This window comes from Ambystoma mexicanum, chromosome 8 (genome assembly GCF_040938575.1).
Source record: "Ambystoma mexicanum isolate Mex_15411 chromosome 8, UKY_AmexF1_1, whole genome shotgun sequence".
NCBI lineage: Eukaryota > Metazoa > Chordata > Amphibia > Caudata > Ambystomatidae > Ambystoma > Ambystoma mexicanum.
The window spans coordinates 1,440,607,764-1,440,629,265 of record NC_090929.1 but is presented as its reverse complement, the minus strand read 5'-3'; the positions used below and the strand labels follow the sequence as shown (position 1 = coordinate 1,440,629,265).

Sequence of the window (21,502 nt, the reverse complement as noted above, 5' to 3'; positions counted from 1 at the left end):
GTCCTTTGGAAGGGACGCCCATGCAGTATGGAGGAAAGGGGACTAAGAGTATGTTAGTCACTAGGGTGAGTAACTTATAATTTGTACACACAACTTGTTTACACACAGGCATAAAAGCAATCTGAGGGTGTCCACTTCTTTAGTATTGTGGGTAGTGTGACGATCCTTCAGATAGCGTCACTTCTCCTCAGGAGGGGTGCCTTTGCATGACGCTAGGAAAGCAAGGCTGCTAACCAATAGGCCCGGTAGTGGTGGTAACAAATGGGAGGGTCTCATGGATAGGGGCTCCTCTCCTGGGGATAAGGACGCAATTGGGAGACACAGCCCCTTGAATCCCAACCCTGCAGGCCCGAATGTTCTACACAACTCCACGTCCAAAACTGTTATTGTAAAATATCGAAACCACCCTGATGTCATGGGTATAGGGACAAACAAGAGGTTGAGAATGCTGCACTCGAGCTAGAGGAAGGCCTGATCAGCTGCTGTCAGTTGGACTGATTTTATGCTGGGGCTGTTCCCGCTATTTAAACTGCACAACAAAGAAGTACATTTGTTGTCTTCTGACCCGTTCGGCAATGGCCCATGTGGTTCTGTTATACTGAAAATGGTTGTATATCCAGATGGAGAACCCGACGAGCGAGGAAGCCGTAAGGTTGAGCTTGGGCTACGGGAGACTGCTGTGAGGCACGTCTCCAAAGTTAGAGACAAACAGAGGGACACCTGAGAAGTGTCTTGAGTTGGTTGGGAAACTGGTGCAGTAAACCTGGAGAGACGGAAAGGTGGTGGCACGACCTGTAGTGGGTGGACCATACAGTCGGACAACAGTGCCGAGACAGCCTACAGTAGAGCTGTGTAGGGGAATGTGCAGCGAGTACAAGAGACTGTGGTGGTGTGACCTGTCAGTGTGGACTGAGCAGTCCAAAAACTGTGCCAGTGTGGACTGAGCAGTCCAAAGACTGTGCAGACACCAACTTTCTTTAGTTTAGGTAGGGAAACCACATTAGTCGAGGACAGATGGGTTAACCTTTTCTTTGAATACAAGTCTATAGCAACCACTATGCCAACACTTGGTCAGTCTCCTCATTCCATGTCGCCACAGTAGACTGTACACATTGTACAACACTAATCTTATAGGAACATCCCTGTTGACACCCAACTCTGTTTTAGCAAACAAGTTGTAATACTTCGGACCAACCGCTGGATGGCAGACTATGCACAACGTATGATCTAAAACATATTAAAGCACTACTAGAAAGACAATTGCTGGTAATGTTTGTCGTATATATTTGTGCAGTGTGGATTTGTTAGTCACATGCTATATTTAGGCTGCCATTCACTGGTTACTCCAGAACGTTAAAACTTCTTTACCATATCTTAACATTGGGCATTGAGATGGCACGTTTAAGAAAATGGATTTCAAGATAACCTATATGCTCTTCCTGTCTTCCTTTTGTGATTGGACTCCATACTTAGTTTTTTCCGCCATCATGTTCGGTCACAAAGTAAAGAAGCAGGATTTTCTTTCCTATTTTGATTTCAACAAGGCTACCAATGAGAAGATATTTTGTTCCGCGATGGTCCAAAGACTTGAAAAACTCTGGGTTCATAAATCTGACACCAGCCAAAGGTTTGCATGAATGATGATTAATTTTTGTACTGATTTTGAAGTTTCTTTTTATTTCTGTTCTGTGCCAATGAAAAAGATGCAATTTAAATTGTCTGGGTTCTAATCCCAAATTCACATAAATGTGCACTTTGTGTGCAATCATCCCCCAGTCCCAATGTAACTAATTACCTAGCTTGCAAATTCTGTATCTCAAACCTTGGTCCAAAATGAAAAAACATTGGCAGGTGTATGCTATGGGCTTGAGTCGTTGCCAGTATCTGTTGAGGATTTGCAAAAGGTCTAGTGCCTGGACTAAGAACCTACACAAACTAACATTGTTTGAAGTCTGCAGTGACTATTAATTGGAGTAGAGAACACAATGCTGAAACCAAAAGTCAAGTGCACCGACCCTAGACCAGCTAATCAAAGTCTCACATGAGTGTACCATCTCCTAATCAAAATCTAGTCAAGCAAAGGAACGACTGTGAAAGTACAAAAGCTGTGAAACAATGTTGGTGCTGTATTCCTCAAAACAGTTGTATTTTTCTTTGGGACCAAAATCACCACTATAAGGAAGGGTGCCTCTCAAAAACACATGCAATCTTGACTTCGAAGATCCTAAAACTGACCTTAGAGTAGGAAACTGAACATGGGACCCAAGAATTTGACACTGAAAGCAGATAAGACAGACATGCCAAATTTCACATTCCTCATGCTAAATCCCTACCTCTGAAAATAACCCCTTTTATTTCCTACCTTACCAGGTCAAGTGCGAGATGAGAACAGGGTGAAATTGGTGTGCAAGAGGAATTTCTCTTTAATACAAATGATTACTAAAATAGATCAAAGACCCCAATTGTAGAGGATTATGGAATGGTCAGGCATTGGAGACTGAGTTTCAAGGAGACCGTTTATATTCTCAATACATGAAGGGAGGGTCCTGTTGAATGGCCAAAAGATGGATCATATGGACCTAAGAAAGAGATTCCTTTTAATGTTGCAAAGTGTTCACAAGAAATGTAGTTGTAGGATAAAGTTGAACAGGAAACATTTGCTGAGGAAAAGGAACATTCAGATGATGAAGAGTTTAAAGAGCGATTACATGAAGGATTCTCCAGAGGTAAAAACATCCAATTTCTTTGCCCGTTTCTGTCACGACCCTCGCCTCTAAAGCCTGGCATCCTCTTCAAAAGGCTCATACACCATGAACAACAATGTGCTTGGGAACTACTTTATTGTATTGTCAGCCAACATGGAGGCATCCACATAGCCTGGTTCCCTAAGAACCAAGCTATGTGGTCTAGTGTTTTGAGTGTAGCAGGCCTGGAACTACTTTCCCTGGTACTACTTTACCTGTGCTATATAAACCACACCCTAACTGCAGAACATGCTTCGTGTTACTTTGCAGCTTGCAACGTGACACTCACCGTGTCCAGCTATTCCCTCGGAGAAGCAGAACCTGCAAGGAGACAAAAGGAACATCATTAGCAGCCGCATTTTACCTGCAGTCTTCATCTTTAAACACTCACAGCTACTGAGAACAGCTTCTTCGAATCTGCACGCCTCCCGGACAGAAAGACATGAAAGAGGAAGATGGAGGCAACATTAAAGAAAGCTGTAGAGACATTTACAAATTACGAACTGCTCAAAAGGCTTACCTGGCTTGTCGCCTCTAGGGTGGCACCACTGCAGACATTCCACTCACGCTGAAGAACGCCGTGACCTACAAGGAAGGAAAACACAGGTTAGCAAAGGCAAGACTTTGCAGCGCTGCGCATAGCGCTTACTTATCGCATCATAGCGCTCTTAATGCGCCATCATTTACCAGCGGGGCTCAACCAAGCCAGTTCGCTGCGCTGAAGCTCTGCATACCTAAGGGAGAAAAAAGACATTTTAAACAAGAAAGGCATGCAGGATAGCAACAAAACTAAAGAACAGCAATAAGACCTACCTGAACAATATCAAACGGGCCGGCGTCAGTGAAGTAACTGGACCACAGAAAGACAACGCGCCCCTGCAAAGAAGGCAGGACGGAGAGCACATCTTATTCTACCACAAGGTAGAACCTTCCTTGCAGACCACATCAGGGCAAAGCTGAGAAGCATACCAGCGAGTAACCCGCCTGGGTGGCATCCCTGTGGATACCAGGTGAGCGTAACAGTTTCCACCAATAGCTCCTCCATGAGATCACAATGCACTCCTAGGTAAATGGTTAAGGTAAAATTACAGTATCAAACCAAAGGGTAATAAAACACCAGGTCGGAGGCTGAAGAGCAGTTCCAGAACCATACAATTACTGGTTGAGCAGCGAAAAAGCAGGGTCTACTGAAGTTATCTCAATTTCCGAGAATCTCTTATAAAATATGAGCGCGATTGGGTTGACGGATGAATGGTAAGAGTTGGACCGATGTCCTAGTGTAAAATGTGATCTCGTAGCTTCTTGCTCGAGGACTTTCGAATGCATTTGGACATACTATCGAGAATGGGGCAGTCCATTCTATATTCGTGTAACTGCTAGTCTTTCCTTTGTCTCATACGGAACAAAGTGCTTTCTAAAAGAGTGTGGCTTCTCCATTATCCTGTAAGTAGGTATCATGGGCCATCTTAATCCTCGATTCACTGTTGATGCTCTTGTACAGCACTTGCTCCTACGTCCCGTCCCCTTTCCTCCATACTTTTGGGACATTCCATCCAGTGGGACGGAACCGGAGCACTTTTGAAAAAGAAAAAGCATCAAATTGAAAAATGTCATCCTCTTTTTACGTGGGGTACCGCATGTGACCGTAACCCTGCCCTCCTGAGCATCGCCCTTCAGTCCTTTTCTCTGCACGGTCAGGGCTGGATGCACCACCGGAAAGACATTTTTCTTCTTTCCATTTTCCTTCTCTCCTGACTCGGACGATGACTCTTTACCTTTGTACCAGCCATGTACCAGCCCATGGCGCCATCGGCACCTGTGTCGACGCCAAAGCCTTCGGTGCTCAAGACTTCGAGGTTGTCGACGCTCTCGGCATCAAAGCCTTCTGCGCTATCAGCGCCTTCAGGGATTCTTTCTCAATTTGCCTTTGGAGTACCCCATCTCGTGGCTCGTGGATCCTTTAAGAAAGGCTACTGGGAAGTCTGTGCGGCCAGTTTTGGCCTGCGGCCCTCTTGTCACCAGGCCTGGGTTTCAAACCCCTCTGGATGACATTTATGAAGAGGAAGAAAGGTCTGAGGTTGAGGACCCTTGTGACCTTGATGAGGCTCCTCTTTTTTCTGGAGACAGTTGGTTGGAGGAGTTGCGGCAGACCCTCCATGATGCCAGGGGGTTGGACACTTCTCCGGAAGTGGAATTTGGTAGGCCTGAGCCTGGGGCTCATGCAGAGTCTTCGTACAGGAGGCTCATGGCGAGGGTCTCGGAGTATATGGGCTGGTCCAGTCCTCTTGAAGACTTTATGCAGGATCTTTGGCGGCTGAGCATGTTCCCGAGGGGGAAGAAAGGGATGGGTTCCTTGCTCTCGTGCAAGATGCCATGTGCGAATCCCTTCAGTCGGGTTTGGATACGGCCGACCGTGTTAGCCGATCCATGGCTGCAAGCACCGTTATACGCAGATTTGCGTGTTTGGGGAAGTCTGGGTTTGCTCCGGATGTGCAGGCCGTCTTCTGAACATGCCCTTTGATGGCGCACATTTGTTTGGCAGCAAGGCTGTCGAGAGCCTTTAGAGGTTGCAGGCCTCAAAAGCTGCGGCAAAATCTTTAAGCGCCGCCGTGCGTCAACCTCCGCCTCTTTGTCCTAGGCGACAGCAGTGGAGCAGAGGTTCTTTTCGTTACTACTCCTCCTTTGGTAGAACGAGAGGGGCCGCCAGTCCAAGGGGCAGGTGAAAAAGTACCCGTGGTGGTTGGGGAAATCGTGGTGCCATAGCTGCTCAGGCAGCTGCCTCTTTGCCTTCAGGCACTGCCGCAGCTGCTTCCAAACAGTCAGAAGGCCATGTCCCATGGTTCGCCTGTTGAGGGCAGACTGTCTCAGCATCTCGAAGAGTGGCGGGCCATTACTTCAGATGCGTGGGTTCTGGATGGATACCATAGCCCACGGCTACTGCCTTCCCTTCCTTTAGCGGCCTCACGACAATCCACCAGGGAAACTCTTTGAAGCTTCCGGATTCGCTCTTTGCGCAGAAAATGTTGTCCCTGCTGGAGAAAGGCGATATAGAACTAGTGCCTGTAGCGGAGATGAAAAAGGGATGGTATTCCCCTTGTTTTTTGATCCCAAAGAAAGACTGGGGATTGAGACCCCTTATGGACTTGCGTTAGTTGAACAAACTTCTCCGGAAGGACAAGTTCAAGATGGTCACTCTTTCTCAAGTCCTCCAGGGCCTTCAACTTCAGGATTGGTTGGTGTTTCTGGACCTCAAGGATGCTTACTTTCATGTGCAGATCTATCCCGCTCACAGAAAGTACCTGAGATTTGCAGCTGGCCACTCGCACTTTCAGTTTCGGGTCCTGCCGTTCAGATTGACCTCCGCACGAGGGTCTTCACCAAGCTTATGGTGGTGGTGGCAGCGTACCTCAGGCGAGTGGGGGATTCACGTCTACCCCTACCTGGACGACTGGCTGATCCGGGCACGCTCTCCCAAGCTAGTGTTGGATCATCTCGGTATCACCTGCCGCACCCTCCACAGGCTGGGCTTCTCCCTGAATTTCAAGAAGTCGCATCTGGCACCTTCCCAACAGCTCCAGTACATCGGGGCTGTGTTAGACACGTCCTTGGAAGTGTTCGCCTCCCAAGATAAGGGCTCATCACATTGTACAGATGGTGGACAAGTTTCAACATGCCCAGAGTCTCCCGGCTTTCGAATTCTTAAGGTTGCTCTGCCTCATGGCATCCTGCATTTTTCTGGTGCCAGGGGCCAGGTTGCGCATGAGATCCCTGCAGTGGGTCCTCAAGATGCAGTGGTCACATTTCTCCGGCAAGCTGTTGGATCCGGTTCAGATTCCACTCTCGGTCTCCCAGGATCTTTTGTGGTGGGCCAACGAAAGGAACCTGATTGGGGGGGTGGGGCAGTTTTGGCAACCGTGGCCAGAGGTGACGGTAGTGACGGATGCTTCCCTTACAGGATGGGGATCTCATGTCAATGATTTGACAGCCAGCAGTCGTTGGCCTCCGTCAGAGTCCAAACTCCACATTAATCTGTTAGAGCTGAGGGCCATCAGGCTAGCCCTGAAGGCTTTTCTGCCTTCTGTACGGGGGAAGGGTGTCCTGATCATGACTGACAACACAGTGGCCATACATTACCTCAACAAAAAAGGGTGGGTAGGGTTACTCCCGTTGTGCAGAGAGGCAATGCAGCTCTGGTTCTGGGCCAGCTAGCAGGAAATTTCGGTCTCGGCAGTTCATCTGGCCAGAGACGGAAATGCTGTGGCGGACGCTCTGAGCAGGCAGAGTACGATCTCTCATGAGTGGGAGTTGGCTCAGGAAGTCCTTCAGGAGAACACCCTTTGGGGTATCCCGCAAGTGGATCACTTCACCACCAGTGTCAACCGGAAATGCGGGAGATTAGGCTCAAGGGAATTTCCTCCAAGGAGCCTTAGGAGATGCGTTTGTGGTGGATTGGTCATTCCCACTGTTCGCGTTTCCTCCAGTGCCCGTCATTCCTCAAGTGTTGCGCAGGTTACGGAGGTTCGGTTCCAACATGATTCTCATCGCTCCAGATTGGGCCAGGAGAGCAATGTACCCGGACCTTCTAGAAATGTCCATCTGCCCTCCACTCCGGCGTCCCTACCAAGAGGATCTGCTGTTGCGCGAGCGGGGGTGGGAGGGGTGAGGTTCTCCATCCAGAGGTCAAGACTCTCAACCTTTACGCTTGGTTATCTGAAAGGTTGAGGTAGAAGGATTGGGACCTCCCGGATGACGGAGGTGTTGCTTTTGGCTAGGCGGCCTGCAACTCAATCCCTGTACTGTTACCGTAAGTTCTGCGAGCAGAGATCACAATGTTGATACCTTTCAGTGCTCCATTCCTATGGTTTTGTCTTTCTTAATTTCTTTGGCCCACAGGGGCCTTCAAGTGGGTACCATTAACGGTTACCTGGTGGCGCTGTCTATCTTTAAGCGCTCATCAAAGGAATCTTAAAGTAAGAACATTCTTTGGATTTCTCAGTTTCTTAGAGGACTGACGAATGTATTTCTGCCGTCCCCTTTCCAGGTGCCGGTTTGGGATTCGAATTTGGTTTTTAAATTTCTCATGGGTGCTCCGTTTGAACCTTTGCACCCTTGTCCTTTGAGATTACTGTCCTTCAAGACGGTGTTCTTGGTTACGGTTACTTCCGCTCGCAGAGTGAGTGAATTGCAGGCACTTTCATCTAAGCCACCCCTTACTGTGGTTCACAAGGACAGGGTTGTACTGAGAGTACGTCCCTGTTTTCTACCTAAGGTAGTATCTGAGTATCATTTGAGTCAAAAGGTGGTTCTTTCATCTTTCTTCCCTCCTCCTCATCCTCATCCTCGTAAGGAAGAGGAGCGGCTCCATCCGTTGGATCCAGGAGAGCTCTGAGCTTTGACATTTCTAGGATGTCCAGGGTCTGAGTGGACGATCAACTCTTTGTAGGATACGCTGGACACAGTTTGGGCCAGGCTGTTACCAAACAGACCTTGTCCAGGTGGATTATCCTCAGCATTACGGAGTGTTACCGATTGGCGGGTAAGGACCCGCCTGAAGGATTGCAAGCTCATTCCACTAGGGGCGTGGCTACTTCCACAGCCCTACAGGAGGGGGTTGCTATTAGGAACATTTGTGATGCAGCGAGATGGTATTCAATCCACACCTTTGTTAAACATTACTCCCTGGATACAATCCATGGTCCAGATATGGCCTTTGGTAAGGCGGTTCTTTATTCTGCAATCTGATTGGGTACTCTAAATTCTTTTTCCCTCCTCCATTACCTGGTACTGCTTTGGGAGTCTGTCTGTCAAAGATGTGGAATACGTTGGAGGACACAATCCATTCGAAGAACAAGTTACTCACCAACTGGTAACGTTCTTTCGAGTGGATGTTGCTCCAACGCATTCCATATCGCCCTACCAGCCTGCCCCTCAGGAGAATTTCCTATGCGTTTGCAGCTTCCGTTTATGCAAGGCTAAGTGCAGTCAAGTAGGCATGAGACTGGTGCCACACGTTCTGAGGGAAAAACTTAAACTGAGGCTACGAGCGCCATACGTCCTATTTATAACATCCGGTGATGTCGCCCTCGACGGAGGCCTTCGAGGGACATTGACCCGACGCCATCAACGCAGGACGCCCTCTGACGATAAAGTTTTGGAGGTGCACAGCTGTGGACATTACATGTCAAAGATGTGGAATACGTTGGAGGAACATCCAGTCGAAAGAACGTTACTAGTTGGTAAGTAACTTGTTGTTTTGGTGAACAACCATTTCCACGGGTCAGTGTGAACCCGTTCCGCCCTTCTTATGACTGGCGCGCTCGGATGCCACTACCGCATACGGCCACGCTTCCTGGCAGCCTCTTCGTCAGAGAGACTTATGCACTCTGACCCCATGAGAGAGTACTTTATGGGCCTTTCTTGTAGCTCCGTCACCAGGGTTTCCCCTGAGGTGCCCCAAGGGCCTAACGGGTGTACCGGAGATACCGACGAGGGTTCTGACGGACTGCCAGTAGCGGACATTGTTCCGAGGTTTACCATCACAGTGCCAAAGTTAAGCCCAGTTCGGCCGGGTACTGGGATACCAGGTTTCACCCTGAGGTCTCCGTTTCTGGAACTTTCCCTGCTGTAACCAGGTTGAAACCTGAGGTTCCTCTTGTGTAGGCTAAGTCTATATCGGCAGATCTCAGAGGGTCTTGTCGGTGAGGTATTGTCCTCAACCCTCCCACGCTCAGGGTCATGGTGGTACCGGTTCTGTCGAGGGGGCAAAGAAGGGGGGGGGGTCACAGACTGCATTTCCTCTGGTACCGGCTTGTCCGAGGTTCCTCGTGAGACTGATTCGAAGATGTCGACTAAACATCCGAGACTACCCAGTACTGGCTCTGTCGAGGATCCTTCTAAGACTAAAGTGTTAAGTCCCCTGACTCTCCTGAGGAGGCAATTGCCTGAGCTATGCATGTGACGCAGTTCTCTTCAGGTGGTGACAAAATGGTGGCCCAACCTGCGTGGCCATTTTGGATGGTTATAGGTCAAATGTTCGAATCAAAATGGTCGAATGACAAAAGGGTCGAGTCAAAACGACCGAAAAAAGGGTCGAATATTTCATTTATTTATTTTTGGGGGGAGGGTCCCCCAAACCACCGTTTTTGGTGTAAAAACACCTTTTTTTTAACCTATACTAAAGCAAAAAATACATATATTTTTTTTAAAAAAATTCGACCCTTTGGTTTTCGGTCGTTTTGACTCGACCCTTTTGTCATTCGACCATTTTGATTCGAACATTTGACCGGACACCATTTTGGATACGTCCCTTACACCTACGTTTGCAACGTCTGGTGCTGGGAGCATTCCTTTTGGCAATAGTAGCCCGTTCCGCCCTTCTTTGACCGGAGTGCATGGGCTCGGCTGCCTCATACTGTCTCGCTCCCTCCTGCTTTTGCTCCACTGATCTATGTGGACCCGGCCGGTGGTAGACCCTCCTGGCAGCCATCCTCCTTGTGTTGGGGTTGGGGGGTAGGTTCTTTTACGAGCGGTTTCTTCCTCTTCGACTCCTAAACCCTCGGCTGAGGATGAGTTTTTTGGTAAGTTTCAGATGCTCATGTACTCTGGCCCTATGAGGATGCATTCTCCTGTTCCACCCCAGCCCCGGCTGCTGCGATTCGGTTTTTCTCTTAAAACCTGATGCGGTAGGCGTGGAGGACTAGTCTTCTGTTCACGCCTCGTTGGGATGAACCTTGAGCCGATGAGGACGGCGATTAGCAGCCAGCAGCCCTGCTCGGTGAGAGCATTCCATGACAGGGAGGGGCTTCTGTAGCTCTGTTACCAGGGATTCCCCTGAGGTGCCTCAAGAGCTTAATATGCACACCAGAGTGTCTCTAAGGGTCCCTCGGAGGACCGGCCAAAACCGGATGTGGTTCCGAGGTTCACCATTTGGGTGCGTGCTAATGTTCAGCTCAGTTCGTCTTTGGCTCTGGATACCGGGGTTCGCCCTGAGGTCTCCGTTTCTGGTGCTTGTCACACCGAGCCACTGCTCGAGGCCCCTATTGAGGGAGCTATATGTCCTGGGTTAAAACCCAAGGTTCCTCTAAATACAGTACCGACGGAGTTGAGGGATCCTCGAAGTGTCCTTTCTGTAGGGTACATTCCTCAACCATCCAACGCTCGGGGTTGTAGTGGTACCGATTCTGTTGAGGGGGCAATAAAGATGATCGGCAACAGGTCTTCTGGTACCGGCTCTGCCGAGGTTCCGCCATTGGAGGCTGATTATGGGTCAGTGCCTAGGATGTCCACTAAATATCCTAGTTCTGCCAGCAGCGGCTCGGCTGAGGATCCTTGTTTCAAGGTTGTGTTTAAGTCCCCTGACTCCCCTGAGGGGACAATTGCCTCATTTTCTCCTATGTCGCAGTTCTCTTCAGGTGTTGACTAAATGGCAGCCCAACCTCCTTGGTTCACGGCAGCCATTTTGAATGCCTCCCTTACACCAACTTTCATGATGACTGGTGCTGGGTGCGTTCCTTTTGGGGCCTGGCGACGGCTTCAGCTAAGGCCCCTTGTACACCGAGGTCAGGGTCCCAGGCTCAGTCCTTCTCTGGGATCGGGGTTTCAGGGTCGCTGTGCGCGCCGATCTAAAACTCCTGTTGGTAGTCCACCTTAAACTGCAGTGGCAAGCTGGTTGGTTTTTCTCTCGGCCATCAGCCTCCTTTACAGGGACAGGTAATCTCCCTGCCGACAAATCGCCAAATTATATTTTTTGTCGGTCACACTACACTTCGGTGGGAGGACGAATCTTGTATCATCTGGAGGCGTGGTAAACCATCACCAAAGACTGGTGGGGTTTGTCCATAATTTAGGTGGGTTTTCGCTTTCCCTTTCCTCCTACCCAACCCTTCAAAACTCTCTTGTGACAAATTGGGATGCCCTCCCTCAGAGCAGAGGTACAGAAACTTCTATACCACAGAGCGGTGGAACCTGTTCCCCCTCATGAAGCAAGGGAGGGGCTAGTACTGCTGTCCTATCAGTGTTCAACCAGGCTGGCCTGCGCACTACCATCGATCTTTCTGAGAGAAATTCAAGTTGATCGCGCCCTGCCAACTAAAGTCCTCTCTTCGGAAGGGAGATTGGCTCAGTGTGGTGGTCTTCCAGAATGCGTAAATGCTCATTCGAGTGAATTGTGTCCTCCAATGTATTCCTCATCTTTGATTTATTCCATCAGCTTCAGCTGCTTCGGAAAAAAATTTCGGCAGAGGGCTTCGATGTTGTCGAGTCGATGGTCCCTCGAAGGCCTCCGTCGAGGGTGACGTCATCGGGTGTATAAGTATCACGCACGGCGCCCGTTGGCCTCAGTTCCATTTTTCCGCAGTGTACGTTGCTTCGGAGATTCTGCGCGCCTCGAGTTCTGTGAAGAAAGAATAAATAACAAAATATGTCTCATCGATGCCGACCACGACCCCGAAATCGGGTTTCAAGAAATGTAAATCGTGCGGCTCAAAAAATGTCGATTACCGATCCGTACCGAGAGTGCTTATGGTGCCTTGGAGAAGGCCACGGCATGGAGGCCTGTACGAAGTGTCAAGCGATGACGGGGAAAGCCTTGCGAGAGATGAGGGGAAAACTGCAGGTAGGTCGTAAATCAGACCGAAAAGCTTCTAGAGTCGAAGTCCCGTAAGGAGAAATCTCCTCGCCGCGAAAGGAATCGGTCTAGGTCCCGAAGAGGTTCCCATCGCTCGTCATCGAAGAAACAACGCCACAGATCCCCCTCCACTTCGTCTTCAGACGAATCCCCAAAAAGGATAAAATGTCCCACAAAACATTCATCATCCGAGGAATGGGAAGCATTTAGAGTAAAAATGATGGAGGTGTTCGAGAAAGCAAAGCCTCGGACCGCGCTTTCCTTGGAACCCGGCCGAGAGCGTTATCGCTCTGACACTCGCGCGCCCTCGAGCCCGGGTGATCGAAGAAGGAAGGATAGAGAACCTTCTAGGAAGTCGAGTGAAAAAGATTGCTAGAGTCGAGTCGACCGCTCGAGGTCACCAACGCCGTCCGAGACCGAACATACCTCGAAGGGCAGGTCTTCGAGTGCCTTGACGCCCTCGAAGCCTATGCCGTCGAAGTCTGGTACTACGTCGATGCCCTCGACGCCGAAACTTCCAGCTCGAAAAGATCCGCTAGGAAGAGAGAAAGAAAAGGCTAAAACACCTGGGTTGCATTCAGGACCCATTAGCACTCCTCTACCTCCTCCAGAGAAGGTTTTCAAGCCTCTGCCTAGGAAGGAGTTTTTCAAATCTTTGACCTCAATTTTTGAGGAACAAGAAAGATCCAATGAGGAAAATGTACCTTTTGGGCTTGAATTTTGGTACTCCAAATGTTCCTGAATGCCTGATTTCAGAGGAAAGCAGGATGAAGGATTTGGTTGAATCATTACACAATGCAAGTGGTATTGATACATCCCCAGAAAATTAATTTGGTAGACCAGAGCCAGGTGAACATGCAAACCCATCATACCGTCAGTTAATTACTAAGGTAGCAGATTATTTGGGCTGGGCCAGGCCTACTGCCCAATTTGTCCAAGATGATCTTACAGACATACTGGACCATGGTCCTACTGAAGACCCAATTCTGCCTTTCCATGTGGCCTTACAAAATAGGGTGGCCAAAAATTGGGAGACGCCGGATTCTATTCCTCCAGTGAATAAATCCCTTACTTCAAAATACCGCCCTGCCAGTAGCGACCCCGGCTATCTGTCTAAACATCCCACTCCCGAAAGTTTGGTCATACAGGCAGCCACAGTTTCTAACAAACTTGCGTACCAGTCTATCCCTCCAGACAGGGACGATAAGCGTGTGGATGGCTGGGCGCGGAAGGTATTTTCAGCTGGGAGCATGGCATTAAAATCAGCCAACTCCACTTGTGCCTTGGCAAAGTTTTCGTACACTCTTTGGGAGTGCATTGCAATGGCGGCGGAGCACATCCTGGAAGGGGAAGAAAGGGAAGGATTCCTAGCCATTGTTAGAGATGGAAAGGAAGCTATGCAGGAATCCCTTGAATCTGGTTTGGACACTGCTGATAGTGTGAGCAGGTCCATGGCTACTAGCACAGTAATGCACAGATTTGCATGGTTACGGAAGTCAGATCTTGCACCAGACATACAAAACCGTCTTCTGAAACATGTCCTTTGACGGGTCTAACCTTTTTGGCAGCAAGGCGGACGAGAGCCTTGAGAGGTTGCAGACCTCAAAGGCAGCTGCCAAGTCGTTGGGAGCTGCTATCAGGCAACCTCAGTCCTTTCGTACGACAAATCAATCTTGGAGGGGACGATCCTATCGTTACTACTCCTCATATGGAAGAACGAGAGGAACGGCCAGTCAAAGGGGCCAAAGAAAGGCCACTCGCTGTGGACGAGCAAAACGTGCAAAGCCAGCTACAGCCTCTTTGCCATCAGCGGCTGGAGCAACCGCCACAAAACCACTTTGAGGACTTGCATCACAAAACACCTGTAGGAGGCAGGCTGTCACAGCATCTGCAAGAATGGCGAGCCATTACTTCAGATGTTTGGGCTCTAGAAATAATAGCCCAAGGTTACTGTCTTCCTTTTCTAACGCAACCTCAAAGCAATCCACCAGGGAGACGCCCTTTGAAGTTATCGGACCCGCTCCTACAGCAGTAAGTTCTAAACCTGCTGGAGAAAGGTGCTATAGAACTGGTACCTGCAGCGTAGAGGAACATGAGATGGTACTCTACATATTTTTTGATCCCCAAAAAGGACGGAGGATTGAGACCCATCCTGGATTTAAGAAACTTGAACAAGTTCCTCAGGAAGGACAAGTTCAAGATGGTCACTCTTTCTCAGATCCTTCAGGCCCTCCAGCTTCAGGACTGGTTGGTGTCATTGGACCTACAGGATGCTTATTTTCATTTGCCGATTCATCTCAAGCACAGAAAATACCTGAGGTTTGTGGTTGGCGACTCACATTATCAGTTTCGAGTTCTTCCATTCGGATTGACCTCTGCCCCGAGGGTCTTCACCAAATTGATGGTAGTAGTGGCAGCACACATCAGGAGAGGGGGGATTCATGTCGACCCCTATCTGGACGATTGGTTGATCCGAGCACGATCTGCCGAACAGGCACTCGATCTCCTGAAAGTCACCTGCCACTTCCTCCACAGTCTGGGCTTCTCCCTCAATTTCATGAAGTCACAAATGACACCTCAACGGCTTTAATAGGTGCTGTGTTAGGCACATCCCTGGGAAAGAGCTCGCCTCCCAGTTCGAGGGCTCAAGACATTCTTCAGATGGTTTCCAAATTCCAAAATGCCCAAAATCTTCTGGTTTACGACTTCTTAAGGTTGCTCGGCCTCATGGCATCCTGCATTTTTCTGGTGCCAGAGGCACGCCTGAGAATGAGATCCCTTCAATGGGCTCTAAAGATTCAATGGTGCCAGTTCTCAGGTCGAATGACGGATCTTCTCCACATTCCGAACAAAGTTCGTCAGGATCTTCTATGGTGGACTTGTTCAGAGAATATTCTGAAAGGAGAACCCTTTTGGTAACCATGGCCGGAGATTACAGTAGTGACGGATGCCTCACTCAAGGGGTGGGGAGCTCATGCCAACGATCTGACAATCAGCAGTTGTTGGTCTCCATCGGAGTCCAAACTACATATCAATCTTTTGGAGCTGAGAGCAATCAGACTAGCGCTGAAGGCTTTCCTGCCAACTGTCAGAGGGAAGAATGTCCTGATAATGACAGACAACACAGTGGCCATGCATTATCTAAACAAAAGAGGTGGTGTAGGGTCACTACCTCTGTGCAGAGAGGCAATGCAATTCGAGAAAGAATCTCTAACGGCAGTTCACCTAGCCGGGGAAGAGAATATGACGGCAGATGCTCTGAGCAGGCAGAGCAGTGTCCCACGAGTGGGAACTGGCTCAGGAAGTCATTCTAGAGATCTTCGCCCTTTGGGGAACCCCTCAGGTAGACCTAAATGCGACCGGTATCAACCGAAAGTGCGAAAGGTATTGCTCAAGGGAATTTCCCCCGAGAAGAGCACTGGGGGACGCGTTCGTGGTGGAGTGGAATTTCCCACTATTGTATGCGTTCCCTCCGATTCCCGTCATTCCTCAGGTCATCAGGAGACAGGCGGTTTGGGAACCGCATGATCCTAATTGCCTCGGATTGGGCCAGGAGAACGTGGTACCTGGACCTTCTAGACATGTCCATCTGTCCTCCAGTACGTCTTCCTCAGAGAGAGAGAACCTTCTCTCTCAAATGGAGGGTCAGGTTCTCCACCCAGAGGTCAAAACGCTCAACCTTCATGCTTGTTATCTGAAAGGATGAGATACAGGGATTGGAACCTTCCAGATGACGTTATGGAGGTGTTGCTTTCGGCAAGAAGGCCAGCAACAAAGTCTCTATGCCGTTGCCAAAAGTTTTGCAACTGGTGCAGAGAAAAGAATGTCGATCCTTTTCTATGTTCTATTCCGGAAGTACTATCTTTTCTTCTGACCCTAGCACGTAGAGGTCTGAATGTTGGAACCATTAAAGGTTATCTTGCGGTGCTTTCCATCTTCAAGCGCTCGTTGGAAGAATGCTCCTATTTCAAAATTCCTTTGTACAATTCTTAAAATGACTCACTAATGTTTCCTCCTCACCCATTTGAAGTACCAAATTGGGATCTCAATTTGGTCCTAAAATTCTTAATGTGTGCTCCTTTTGAGTCTTTGCACACATGTCCATTAAGATTACTAACATGGAAAACTGCTTTCATACTTGCTTTAACATCTGCAAGAAGCGTGAGCCAATTGCAGCCACTGTCTTCTGCACCACCCTATACTGTGTTCTATAAGGTCAGGGTTGTGTTGAAGGTTAAACCCTCATTATTACCAAAAGTGTTATCTGAGTTTCACTTAAATCAAAAAATTGTATTACATGCATTCTATCCTCCACCCCATCCTAGTAAGGAGGAGGAAAGATTACACAGGTTAGATCCGAAAAGAGCTTTAAGCTTTTATATCTCTAGGCTTAGATTGGACAACCAACTGTTTATTGGCTACACAGGAAAAAGATTGGGTCAATCAGTAACAAAACAGATAATATCACGCTGGATTGTGCTTTGCATTTCTGAATGTTAGACTGGTGGGAAAAGACCCACCAGAAGGTCTAATGGCTCATTCCACCAGGGGCATCGCTTCGTCTACAGCCCTGCAAAGAGGTGTTCCTATAGGGTCTATTTGTGAAGCAGCGACTTGGTCATCGCTCCATACTTTTTCAAAATTCTACAATCTAGATGCTTCCCAATCTAAGGAGTTACATTTTGGTAGAGCAGTCCTATAGCCATCTGAAATAAAATAAAAAAAATAAAATAAAATAAAAATCTAATCCCTCCTCCATAAGAATTATCCTTACTACTTTGGGAGTCTATCCAAGAGGAGGAATACTTTGGAGGACACAATCCACTCGAAGAACAAGTTACTTACCAACTGGTAACATTCTTTTGATTGGATGTTCCTCCAACGTATTCCTCATCGCCCTCCCAACCTACCCCTCTGTAGATTTTTCCCAGGCTGTTGCCACGCCAACTCTCGCATGGCAAAATAGCCGTCTACCGGCACAGTCTGCACAGTGGAAAATCGATAATGAAAGGGGGAAAACAGATCTGAGGCCAACGGACGCCGCCCGTGCTACTTACACACCCGATGACGTCACCCTCGACGGAGGCCTTCGAGGGACCATCGACTCGACGACATCGGCACACGGCGCCGTCTGCCGAATTTTTTTCCGAAGCAGCTGAAGCTGATGGAATACATCAAAGATGAGGAATACTTTGGAGGAACATCCAATCGAAAGAACGTTACCAGTTGGTAAGGATCTTGTTCTTCTAACTTGGAGCCTGCATATGACATATCTGCGTTTCTCTGGAGCCCGCATATGAAATATCTGCGGTTCTCCGTGGGAGCAGAACACTTCAGATTCAGGTACTCCTTTGGGTCTCGGCTCAGTGAGACGCACCGGAAACTCCTCTGAGGGGCCCCGCAGCGGTCTCCCAATACCAGATCTTTGCTGTGGCTTTGGATACCAGGATTTGCCCTGAGGCTTCTCCATCCTGAGCGAACTGTACCGAGTCTTGGCTCGAGGCGGCTATAAAACCAGGGTTAAACCTGAGGTTCCCTGCTTGGGGCTAAATCGGTCACCATCAGAATTGAGAGTCCCTCATCAAGGGTCCTGGCTGTAAGGTATATCCCCAAGCCTTTCTGCGCACGTGGCCATGGTAATACCAGTTCTGTTGAGGGGGCGAAAGAAGGCGGTCATGTATCACAGAACTTCCAGTACCAGCACTGCCGAGGATCCTCCACTAGAGGCTACTTCTTGGGAAGCCCCTGACGTGTCTAGTAAACACCCTAGATCTGGTAGTACTGGCTCTGCCGGGGTTCCTTGTTTCAAGGCTAGGATGGCACGCAAGGCCCCTGACTCCCCTGGGGAGAATATTGCTCCACTTACTGCTGTGACGCAGTTCGCCCTTTGTGTGTGATAATGGCCCAAACTCAGCGGGTCACGGCGGCCATTTTGAATACCTCCCTTAAAGCGAGGATTTACATCAACAAGCAGGGCAACACTCTCCTCTCCTTGTGGATCTTGTCATATAAATTTGGGCTGGGCCATCCAGTATATTGTTTGGCTCCAGTCTCCACACAACCCGGGTCACCTCAATGTGACCGCAGATTAATTCAGTCGCCATCGGTTATGAGTGTGGATGAACAGCTATATTAGCTCCAACTTTTCCAGCAATGGGTCACGCCAGAGGTGGTCCTCTTTGCAGCTTGTGGGTCATCATGAACGCTTATGCTTTCCCCTCATTGCCTCCTATCTATTGGTCGCTCTGTAAGCACATTGAACCATTGCCAATGCAGTTACGTGGCCTTTCCCACCAGCTTTTGGTAAGCATTACTGCTTAGACCTGTGTTCCAGAGCCGATGCTCGATTCGGCCAGGTTGTTCTTAAAACCCTTTTTCAGTAAGGAGGTTCCACCCAACCGTATTTCCTGTGAGAGGAGTGCTTGGTAATCTCCCAAAAGCATGGAGGAAAGGGGACAGGACGTAGGAGTATAACAGTTACTCACCGTAGTGACTATCTTACTCCTCGGCCATAGTCCCCTTTCTTCCATACGCCCGCCCACCGTCCCCTCTGAGTATCCTCTATTATTGCTTAAAGGTCTCAGAGCTGGCGATAGAAAAGGACTGAATGGCTATGCGTGGGGCGAAGCTCAGGAGGGCGGCGTTACGGCCACTTGCGGTACCCCGCGTAAAAAGGACACATTTTTCAATTTGATGCTTTTTTACAAATGTGCTCCGGTCCCGTCCCACTGGACATTATGTCCCAAAAGTATGGAGGAAATGGGACTATGGAGTAGAAGGAAGATAGTCACTACGGTGAGTAACTTTGTTATTATCAGTGTTGCTATTCTGAGATTGCACTACGCCATGCCTTTTCTTCTGCACTTAAGTGATCTGGAATGTTTCAAGTGTGTGAATGATCGTACTCCTCCCAACCCTTCCTCCACATTTGGGTGCTACAAAGCGAATTTGTTCACAGCTAGTGATTGTACCAATCAACAATAAATATAGTGAAATTAATAATTCCCCAGCATAATCACACTGCAAAGATGGGATATCCCAAGAATATGTTAGTGGTTGATGGGAGAAAGGACAAATTGCACTAGGTATATACCTGACATTACATGGAGATCTGTAACCGAGCTAAAAATACAGTCCCAGATGCATTTTGTGGCACACCCAAGTCAATACCATCTGAATGCCTTACTGGACTTGTGTATGTGTGTAATGCATTGAGAGTTAGGATAAAAATTAGGTTTTTGATGAAATTCCTTTGCAGTGAACTGCTTTGGTTATGCATGATTGAAGGACTTTTATGTAGTGAGATTAGAGCAGATAAAACACCATCTCAGAAACATAAATGGATTTAAGTATTTTGTGCCTCTCGATCAAGGTTTCACCACACTCTACTCCCTCCTAACATTCTCCCATTTAGCTACATAGATGTGCTTATGTGGGGAAAAGGACATCCCAGAATTATGTTTGGGCAAGTTCATGCAAGGGCTTGCAAGGCTAGAAGATTTTATTTGTGATAACTAATGTCAAGTAATATTTGCCATACTTTGCGTCGTATAGCATCCCTTACTTGGGCCAATTTTTGCCAGAAGGATTGTCATTGCTTCTTGGATGTTTCTTTCAGATTCAATATACAAGTAATCGTTCTAGGACCTATATTGGCCCTAGTTTATGAAGTTCTCCCTATCCGCTGTGTAAGAGGATTCAATTCAACACTACAGCTAAGTCCATGCCTAGTCTGGGATACTGAATGGAAACCCTTATTAATATATCTTTATGTCCAGTTCATGCGTTCTGGATGACTACCCCTATATAACACCCCTCTCTTGGAATCCCCCTGACCCCGCTGAGCCAAGAAGTAGTTCTGTTTTGCAAGTTTAAAAGGTTTATTTGATAATTTAAACAATAGATATATATATCACATTTTATAATAAATTAATAATTGAATATCACACTTAATCTAAGCAGTAATCAATAATGGATAGTCCGGCACTAGCACACTTCTTTATAATCAATGATGAGTGGTTATAGGATGGATAAGATAGCAACAATACTTTGGTGGTTTCAAGTGGATGCAATGTGGAATGAAATGCAGTACAGAAAATAACTTGATAGGATTTCAGCAAAAGACAATGTAATCACTTTTTTGGACAATTCACCCCCCCTTTTATGCAATGCAAGGAAATGGAAGGAAAGCACACAGTTCTCAGAAATGCAATCAAATTTAATTCAGTTCACCCCAGAAAGCTTAGACTACAGAAGTTTGAAACACAGGCCCAAAATGCTTGTATATGTGCTGGCAATGAAGTGAAAAATATGCTAAAATGCTTTTAATTCCCTCTAGAGGTTCAGGGTGAGTGGTATCAAGTTAATATTAGTCCAGGCCCACTCTAGCAATGATTCAGGGATGGTTCTTAAGAGGCAAAAATTTTTAGTAGTTCAGGCAACAGCAGCTGTCTTTTTACAAGTAAAGAAATCGGGCCAAATCGCAAATCGCGGCAAAATTCGCGAGTGCGTTTTTCGCGATTGCGGCAAAAGTGTATGGAATAGGAATGCGGTTCTAGCGCCGTTGAAAAACCAAGATTCTAAGCTTTCAGTGGAAAGTTGAACCAAGTTCCTAGCACAAACGGTTACGGAGTTATGAACGATTTTGTGAAGGTTGTTTTTCGGATTTTAATTTTAAAAGTTCAAAGTGACAAGTGACAGCTAGCAGCTAGAAAATGACAGGTGACAGCTTTTAGGCAGTTCTACTTAGATTGAAATAGATTGAATTATATTATTTTAACTAAGAGATTGGTTCTGCACAGTTCTGCTAGGTACTCACAATATATTTTTGAATTAGGCCTCGCCACGGATCTGGTCAGGTTTTGGACTGGACTCCGGTCTGGTCTGGGTCTCTTCACAGTGATCTGGGTCAGCTCTCTGGTTCTGCTAACACCGGTCTGTGTCAGCTCTGCTCTGCTGGTCTAGCCTCTCTGGATTCCGGAGATTGATGGATTTGAAGTCTGGATCTCTGGATGTTGTATGGTCCGGCAGCATGCTCCGCAGCAAATGGAATTGAATGTCCCTATCTGTCCTGACTGTCTGCTTTTATGTGTTTTGAAAATGGGTGGAGAGGCTAGCTTCCTAGGCCCTACCC

General features: G+C 47.9%; 1 protein-coding gene across 8 annotated transcripts in view; it reads left to right on the top strand.

Moving 5' to 3' along the window:
• LCOR (ligand dependent nuclear receptor corepressor) overlaps positions 1-21,502 on the top strand; it is a 735,064-nt gene that overhangs the window by 481,327 nt on the left and 232,235 nt on the right. The window lies entirely within an intron of this gene.